Source organism: Apium graveolens, chromosome 8 (assembly GCF_009905375.1).
Source record: "Apium graveolens cultivar Ventura chromosome 8, ASM990537v1, whole genome shotgun sequence".
Lineage (NCBI taxonomy): Eukaryota > Viridiplantae > Streptophyta > Magnoliopsida > Apiales > Apiaceae > Apium > Apium graveolens.
The window spans coordinates 156755685-156764347 of NC_133654.1; the positions used below are offsets into that span (position 1 = coordinate 156755685).

The 8663-nt window shown below is 43.1% G+C and overlaps 2 non-coding genes and 1 pseudogene across 2 annotated transcripts; 2 read left to right on the plus strand and 1 right to left on the minus strand.

Moving 5' to 3' along the window:
- Positions 1-413: 413 nt before the first annotated feature.
- TRNAF-GAA (transfer RNA phenylalanine (anticodon GAA)) lies at positions 414-487 on the plus strand. The gene has a single exon. It is a non-coding gene; the product is annotated as a tRNA-Phe (tRNA).
- Positions 488-729: 242 nt separating this feature from the next.
- Positions 730-804, plus strand: TRNAP-UGG (transfer RNA proline (anticodon UGG)). The gene has a single exon. It is a non-coding gene; the product is annotated as a tRNA-Pro (tRNA).
- A 2444-nt stretch (positions 805-3248) lies between these two features.
- On the minus strand, positions 3249-4837 carry LOC141680087 (uncharacterized; annotated as a pseudogene).
- Positions 4838-8663: the final 3826 nt, after the last annotated feature.

Below are 8663 nucleotides of genomic sequence, written 5' to 3' on the forward strand. Positions count from 1 at the left end.
TTCCGATCAACAACTTGGAGGTATGGCTGAGTGGCTTAAGGCATTGGTTTGCTAAATCGACATACAAGAAGATTGTATCATGGGTTCGAATCCCATTTCCTCCGGCACGGAAGTGAAACGGGCGGGCGAAATTACGTGAGAGAGAGAACCTCTTGGTGGAGTCCAGTCCCTGGACGGCTCTCGGTTATTGAGCATGGTTGAGGGATTAGGCGGCAAAGAGCTGCTCGAAAGCTTGACGAACAAGCGAAAAAGCCTATCAATTCTTTTCTTTTTAGTTTAGGGTTTTTCCCTTACTGGTAAGGTAGGGCGCTATTCGATGAATAAAACAGACTTTAGTCAAGTGGTAAGGTAGTTCAGCTGGTTAGAGCAAAGGACTTAAAATATCCTTGAAGAAAACAGACTTTAGGAAGGTGGTTCAGGTAGCTCAGCCGGTTAGAGCAAAGGACTGAAAATCCTTGTGTCAGTGGTTCGAATCCACTTCTAAGCGGGCGAAGGGTCCAAAGGCCGGGAGCGAGCCGGATTTCAAAATGAAAGTTAAAGAGTAAGCCAAAAAATGTGAGCGCTCCTGCACTATAGGCTTTTTTTGGCGTCGCCCTATCTTGCTGTAGGCAGATAAAAAAGCGGTTGATCGCTCAGATTGGTTCTCGCGTCCCTGCGCCCAAAAGGACGGGCGAGTTCGGTTTGAGTGTTCATCGATCGGGTGGATCTATATGCTCCGGGGTGGTGAGACGAGGTGTAGCGCAGTCTGGTCAGCGCATCTGTTTTGGGTACAGAGGGCCATAGGTTCGAATCCTGTCACCTTGATGTGACGCGAAAGATCATCAGAAAGGATACAACCCCTTTCTCTTTATGATCTCCTAAAAAATAGGATACAATTATGCCAGTCGTAAAAAGTAATGCTGTTCTGCAGGAGCTACCAGTTCGTCCGGATATCTTATCGCAAGTATATGAATCACCTAATTTCATTTCCGGGTCCGTTTGTATCCCGGGTGAAATTATGGATCCTAATACTATATCAGCGCTATCGAAGTTCAATAAGTTTTTGCTTGTGCAGCGTTATGAATTCTTTAATGGAACTATACAACCAGATTACATACAATTGATGCAAGGAGAGTTGGACATGACTACTTCAATTTCTCCACTATTATTCCCCGCGAAGCTCAGCTGGATGCTGAATCGGGAATACCAGAAGTGGTATATAGATTTTGCACATACTCTGGATATAGGCACACCGCACCATGACTGGTATGTGGGGCAATTCGGTACTTTTATCCCTTCCACTAGTGAACACCTATATTGTGAACCTTCTTTTTTTATTCTACTCCTGTTGATAATTCTGGTAGCGGTTCTATCTATCATAATATTAATATTATGGCGTAAGAAGAGAAAGAAGTGCGGGGAGTTGTTTGACATAATTTGGAATAGGATCTTAAGAAGATAAAATGCTCTTGGTTTAAAGAAAACGAACTACTGGGGGTCTGATCCTTCCTTGTTGAAGGTAAGTAGGGCAGTTCGGTTTAAAGCCGAATCCGACTCCAAAAGCGTTGGATTTTAATAATAAGAGGTTACAAGGAAAGGGTAGCTCTATTAGATAATAAAGTATCACCGTCTTCATTTCCAACTAGAAATGTCTCAGCAGGTTCCACAATCCCAGACACGGCAATGAAGATGGGCAAGGCGGGGCCTGGCAGAGAGTAAAACCCCGCGCTTTCTTCCTGTCGCGAGCCGCGGGGGATTCAGCGGTCCTATTAATCAATAAGGTTGCGACATGGAAGCAAACCAGGAGAGGTCCGGGGGGAAAGATATATGAGAAGGGGGCGGGCTAAGATTCAATTCGAAGTAACGTAACAGGATTCGATGTTGCACCATCTTCAACTCTTCTCGGGATTCGGGGTTTTTCGAGAAAAGGTCCCATCCTTCAATATCATGATTGGGTCGACCAGGCCAGATCATGAGTGAATAGAAAATCTAAAATGTACATAGCTGTTCCAGCTAAAATACTTGGAAAAATTCTACCACTTCTACTAGGAGTCACCTTTTTAGTGCTAGCTGAACGTAAAGTAATGGCTTTTGTGCAACGGCGAAAGGGTCCTGATGTAGTGGGATCATTTGGATTGTTACAACCTCTAGCAGATAGTTTCAAATTGATTCTAAAAGAACCTATTTCACCAAGTAGTGCTAATTTCTCCCTTTTTAGAATGGCTCCAGTGGCTATATTTATGTTAAGTCTGGTCGCTCGGGCCGTTGTACCTTTTAATTATGGCATGGTATTGTCAGATCCGAACATAGGGCTACTTTATTTGTTTGCCATATCTTCGCTAGGTGTTTATGGAATTTTTATAGCGGGTCGGTCTAGTAATTAGGGGGCGGCCGTTCGGTCGCCTATGATACTAGGACCAATAGGTCAAAAATGGGTTTGTTTCGCAGGTGTTGAACGATCTACTCTACACAGGTGTGGGCTTACAGGGCTAGGGCTCATAAACCCTTTCTTTCATTCATCAATAGGGCTCTGGTCGGTCACTTTTCTGGGCCGGGATCGATAATTGGAAGTCATAAAAAAAAGATCTTTCTCTTCGCACCTCAGATCAAGAGGAAGGGTAGCTTGTCAAGCTGGCCTATATAATAATAATAATAGAATCTAAATATATAAATACAAAGATTCGCTATCTTCTAACCGGCTGTTTTTTTTTGTCAATGCTACTAAGGACCTATAGGTTCGCCTGCTTTACTTAGGAAAGATAACGAGAACGGGTTATTCAAAAAGGAAAAGGCGCTACTTAGCCCTATATTAGTATAAGTAAGCGGTTGAGTTAGCCTACCCTACTTAATGTATTGTTTAGTAGGCGAGCGAGTTAGCGAAGACGCTTAGGCTAATAGAAAAGAGAGCGTCGACACGTAGCCTTCATTCTACTACGCTACGAAAAGGTTACAAAGTCACTTAGCTCGACGTTAGGAGAGTCAAGGGGGAACCCCATACCTACAGAGAAGAACCGTTGTTCGCTGACTTTCGAAGGTCTAACCTTTTGCTCCTCTACTGAAAAGGGGCAAAGCCGCTTTGCACCACTGATAGACTACTTAAGATTCAATTCAAAAGGCCCTACTTAGTTTCGCAAGCCTTTGTCATTGTCAGTCAACTAAGTAGGGCCCGCGACGCCCCCTGCGAATCCGTAAATCTGAGGAGCATGCCGCAACAAAAGGATGGTCCCCTATGCATTTCATTCTTTCCGGAAGGGAAAAAAGTACCCCCATCATAGTGAACCTCTCCTTGTGATCGGGATGAGGTAGATGCCTCCCATCCAGGGGGCGGATTGAATCGGAGTTTCCTTAGGTAGCCACCGACCTACAATTATCCTTAAACTTCCGTGCTTGGTGGAGAAAAAGCGAACAGAGGTACGCTCGCTTGCTATCTTGTTCTCTGTCGCGAGCTGGGATTGCTTGCCAGCTAGGTCAGATTGGAGCAACATTGCATGAGAATATATTACCCATATTCGGGGATAAGGGGCAGAACGACCTCTCGATCTACTTACTGCAGCCCAGGAAGAAAAACTTCATCTAGGCGTTCCCTGTTGCTCTGATCTCCTCTACGCCTAGGACGTTGTCTGGGCCCAAGAGCCATAGTGAGTTGCTGTTTCCATTTTTTTTGTTGTTGACACCGGCAAGACCCAGCCAGATGATGTCTGCTGGTTGGTAGTGAGAGGACTCTTAGTACCTGCATGCCCAAAAGGGGGAGTTGGTTCAAAAACAATCCTTTTTTTCTTGATCTCCCTTAGCACTGCCTAGCTTTGGTAGATTTCCCCCAACGCAATCCACATAAATTCCACGAATCCATTGGTGGATAAGTCCGACAACTCAGCAGCAGTGCGGAATTTAGTTTATCGTCTGTTGGATCTGATCCATAGTTAGGGGGCAATACATACCAAAAGGTTCAAAAAAAGAACGCGCATAAGAGTATATAACCAACCCACCCTTCTGTATAACCTATTCACATTAGTGAAGCGGCTGGATGCATAAGGGAAGCGCACGTTTATGAGACCTTAGTCGGGATGCATAGGGGAGTTCACATACGAGCACGGAAGGGCGTGGTACCGCTGCCCCTCTCTAAGTAAAGGTCAGATTCTTAGCCCACTCTCCTCTAAAATATAATAGGGACAGCCATTTCCGGCTGCTCGTTTCGTATCTTGAAGGAAGTAGCCCTAGCCTCTGTCCAGAATCTTCTCTGGAGTCCAAAACATCAGACCGTCCTTATTCGTTCTTTTGAGAGAGGTTCTGAAAGAATGATTCCCCCGCATGGTTTAAACAAAAGAAGGGAAAACAGCAAGCTGAACCACACAAAGACTGCCGACAATGGCACCTTACAGGATGGCTGTTTTGTGTAGGCGTGACAGAATTGACCGACCAAGCAACAGAATGTTGTACGCTAGTGGGTGGGCACGGTTTAAGGTAGAAAGCTGAACATATTCTTAATGGATTAGCGGGGGGCACTGGGACTCGTTCGAGATCCACCGCAAAAAAATATAGGTGAAATTGGTAGCCATGCTTGAAGCTCTACTTTGGCCCACTAGTCCTATCATAACGCAGCCAAGGCAAGTAAATGATTGATAGCCGAATCGGTGGATTGCTTGGCCCTTGCTTCTTCTCTGTTTTCTGCGCGCTAGGCTTTTTTTTCTCCCAATTTTGGTTAAAGAGGAACTAAAAGTTAAAACATCATTTTTAAACTACTAGCCGAAGCTATCAGACTTTCGACCGCATGCACAGCAAATCGAGGGGATGAATTCATATTCCACACGATAGGTTTTCCCCGCCCATTCCGTGGCCAGTTCCCCTTCTCTTCCAACATAACGTAGATTTGTCTGGCTTCGTTTGTTGTCCCGTTTTGGAGAACACTGGAGGAGTCTCACTATTGTAAAGGGAGGTGGCTGTGGTTGAGAGCGGGAAGGTAAGCGTTAGCCAGACAAACAGTAAAGTACAATATGGATGGCTTAACACATTCAATTCTAAGGTCGTTTTCTTTGATTTGTTGTAATATTCTTCACAAAAAGAAGAAGATTATTATGGTAAAATGGGGCCCCAAAAGGAGGCCCGGCAGTCTGTCTTGTCTTATCAACCAGATATCTTCTCGCTGAAAGTTCCATTTTAAAAAAGAGGTTTTCAAGCGGAATCGTTTCAGTGCTACTTTTAGGGGGGATCGCCTTATCAGAACCAGCACCCTTTTGATGTCAAAGACTAATGATCCCGGGCCTAATGATCACCCCGATGCACGTCGAAGAAGGGGGTCTCCTACTTCTTTTCCCCCGGGGCGTCATGGCTTCTGAGATAAAATTCCTTATTTAGAAGAATCACGAGTCCTTCTATTCCCGAATTTTTTCCAAACTCTTCGATGTAGCCACAGTTGGACTCACAGTCCGAAACTCACATAGTAGCTGCCGCCGCTATTAGAAGCATTGGCTATCATCTTCGAAAGCTTAAAGGTAAAAAGAAAAGGGGAAGCAAGTACCTTTGAAGTGTCGTCCGGCTGATCTTGGAAGGAAGGGTCTATCTGGTATGAGCTCTATGTTATAGCTTTCCCCACTCACAAGAAGGTATTATCTGTTCTCATTAATGCTTTGTAGCACAGTCACGAGTTGGGATCGAACCAACACTTTCCAACCAATTGCTTTCTTGGATTTCATCCTTTTGATCACTCCTGGGAAAAGACTTCTGGGTATGATTCTCTCTCTATATTAACGAATGCTAAACCGTTTTATATCCCTCTGCCCTAGTGTGGTCAGTATAGTTTGCATTGCTATAGGGCCATGATTCACATCTCTCAATCAAATGTAAAAATGCCTCTTTCGGCATCACAACCTATTCTTTCTTCTTTCTTTCTTCGCATTAATTAAGAAAGAGGAAAAAACAAACGTTTTAGCGCGTCTTTCGAGTAAGATTGCGCAGTTTTTTGCATACTTAATGGTAACAGCAATCAATCTTTTCTTGATGTTCTTCTGAAGTAGCTAATTTCGTTCCAATGGCTGGGCTGATATCCCACTATAAGGCCTAGGAAGGATCTCTGCCCCATAAGCGGGATCTAGGCTATCGAAGCCTCAAACAGTAGCATGAGCTTCTTCGGATCAAAGCCCGTATTCTTCCACTATCGTATTCTCTTTCGAACTACAATCAGGTATTCAAGATAGAAGAACATGCATTAAAAGCCAATAAAAAGCTTATGCAACAAAATGATCCTTGATCGATCTCCTCTACATAGCATTTAGCCCTCCTGTATAAGTTATACCAATAGTCCCTATCGCTCTTGCTGTGACTGCAGAAGTATGATTCTAATCTTATATCCTTACAATACGGAGATACCATATATCGGGGGCGGGATGTAAAATAAGAACCCCACAACAACTGTTGAACCCTGACACATTTTATCATGGACCAAAGCTACTTGGGTAGAGACCGCTGTAACATCGTTTTGATGTGAAGGGCTTGGATCCTTTGCATGATTTTATGTGAGGAGCCACCTTTGATGGGCTTTTAATTTGGATAGATCAACGGGCCTTCTTGCATGGACTTGGGCTTGCTTTATTGGTCTTGGATTAAACCTCTGCTCTCCTAATTCAGTCTATAGGCTTTGGTTTAGGTTCAATCTTCTAAGTTTAGCTTAGGTCCATCAATCAATCTCTCATAAAGCCCTAAGCTGAATCTAGATGGGGCCTTGCATTAGGCCAAAAATGACTTGTAACACCCTAAGAGGGTAGTGAGGCTTAGATTCCATAGCATAGAGTTCAACCTGCATTGGGCTTCAGTTAAGCCTACATCCATTTTAGAATAGGATCTTTTATGTAGCCCAACTCATAGAGAGTTTTGTCATTTGGTCTTAACCCATTTCTTCTATTCCTATGATTGTTCAGTGATGGATTTTTTCCTATTAGGATTAGGTTTCTATCCCGCATGGCGAATTCTTCAGAAAAATGGATTCTTCCAACTCCCCTCTTTCCTATTAATCAAATCAAGCAACGCCAGGCCGGTTTAGCATTCGTTAAAAACATACTTATTTAAGATATTAACTACCCGCCTTCTTCCCGAGTAAAGAAAAGGTGCTAAGACACTGTGATCATTCATTCTATTTTTCGGTCGATTTGCCAAACTCATTTTAGAGAGAGATCGCCTTATCAACTAGAGGGCAAGGCTTATTTTAAATAATGAATTCTAAGAAATTCTTAATTCTTAATTGGACGTGCACTTATCTGTGTCATTCACAAGCATCAGGTGCACTCTACTTGTGATTGACAAGAATGGTTTTGTTGTGCCTCTCTACACTATTGAAGAGAATATAAAGCACTCTCCATGGAGACCAAAGGAAAGGAGACATTAAGATTGCCAAGAGGACCCTCTTGCGAGCTAAAAACTACTCCGATGTAATTGATATGCGAGCAACGATAGATGAAAGAGTTAAAGACATTGCTTTCAAATTCAATTCCCAAGTACCAAAAAAAACTAGTAGCAGGTTTTTCTTCCTATCATCTTTTTGATAATTCAACATCCAGTTCTAGAGAACTGCCTACTTCCACCTCGAACGAGAAAGAGATCTAAGGCTTAAAGCTTATTATTTAGATTCTATATATTATTTGCTTTTCATTATGCACATAAGGGAGGAACCGTATGAGATGAAAATCTCACGTACGGTTCTGTGACGGAAAAGCTTTGGAATCTTCTTTTCGGGCACTAGAACGAAACCCGTCCTTACCACTTTAATAATATGTCTGTAATTACGTGCTACTATCTCCACTATAGAAAGAATAAAAGGAAAGAACTTCATTTTCATTTATACGAAAAAGTCTTTATTATTCTAAAAGCATTAGTAGTAAACATTTTCAACTAGGGTTCCCATACATGCAAACATAAAAAATAAAACCAAACAAAGATAGTTAGCATAAATAGGAGTCTATCTCCAGTAAGCATCGGAGTAGATCTCTACTAAAAAAAGACAAAGAACCACCATACATGACATGAAAATAAACTACTTTGTGCATCTACAGACACTTATTTAAACCTTCTAGAGTCGAAGGACTCCTCTAGTCTCCCCCGCCGTTGGCATGATTTATCACAGCTTGCACAATAAGTGCTTGCTGCTCTTGTACCAGCGCCCTCCTCCGGTCTTCCAGACCGTGAATGCGGTCCCTTATTTGTTGCATAGCGTCTGCTATCATCTCAGGATCGATAGCAGGCTGATGCTCCCAGAAAAGTGCTAGCCTGTGCTCCGAGTAGAGCTTTGCTGCCTTCACTTGTTCGATTTCATTTGAAATAATAGAAAGTCTGTCAATTCCTCCATTGGGATCCATGGCTACTTACTTTCTTCTACTAAGTGCCCTTTGCTTTGTGCCTAATAGAGACTGAAAGAAGCTTCTATTTATAGGCGTTGGAGGCCCTTAACTCTTTCCACCAACTAAAATTATATCAATAGTTGAAGTTTTGTTTTTCGCGGGTATCGCCACGCGTCTTAACCCCGTCCCCGGCCCTAAATCGTGGTATCGCCACGCGTCTTAACCCCGTCCCCGGCCCTAAAGAAAAGTAAAGAAAAGGGCGCAATAATCGAGCGTAATAGGATAATAATCGAGCGGAATAGGCCAATAATCGAGCGAAGCATCAGATACTACTCCCCTTTCTCTAATAATAAGGCACCA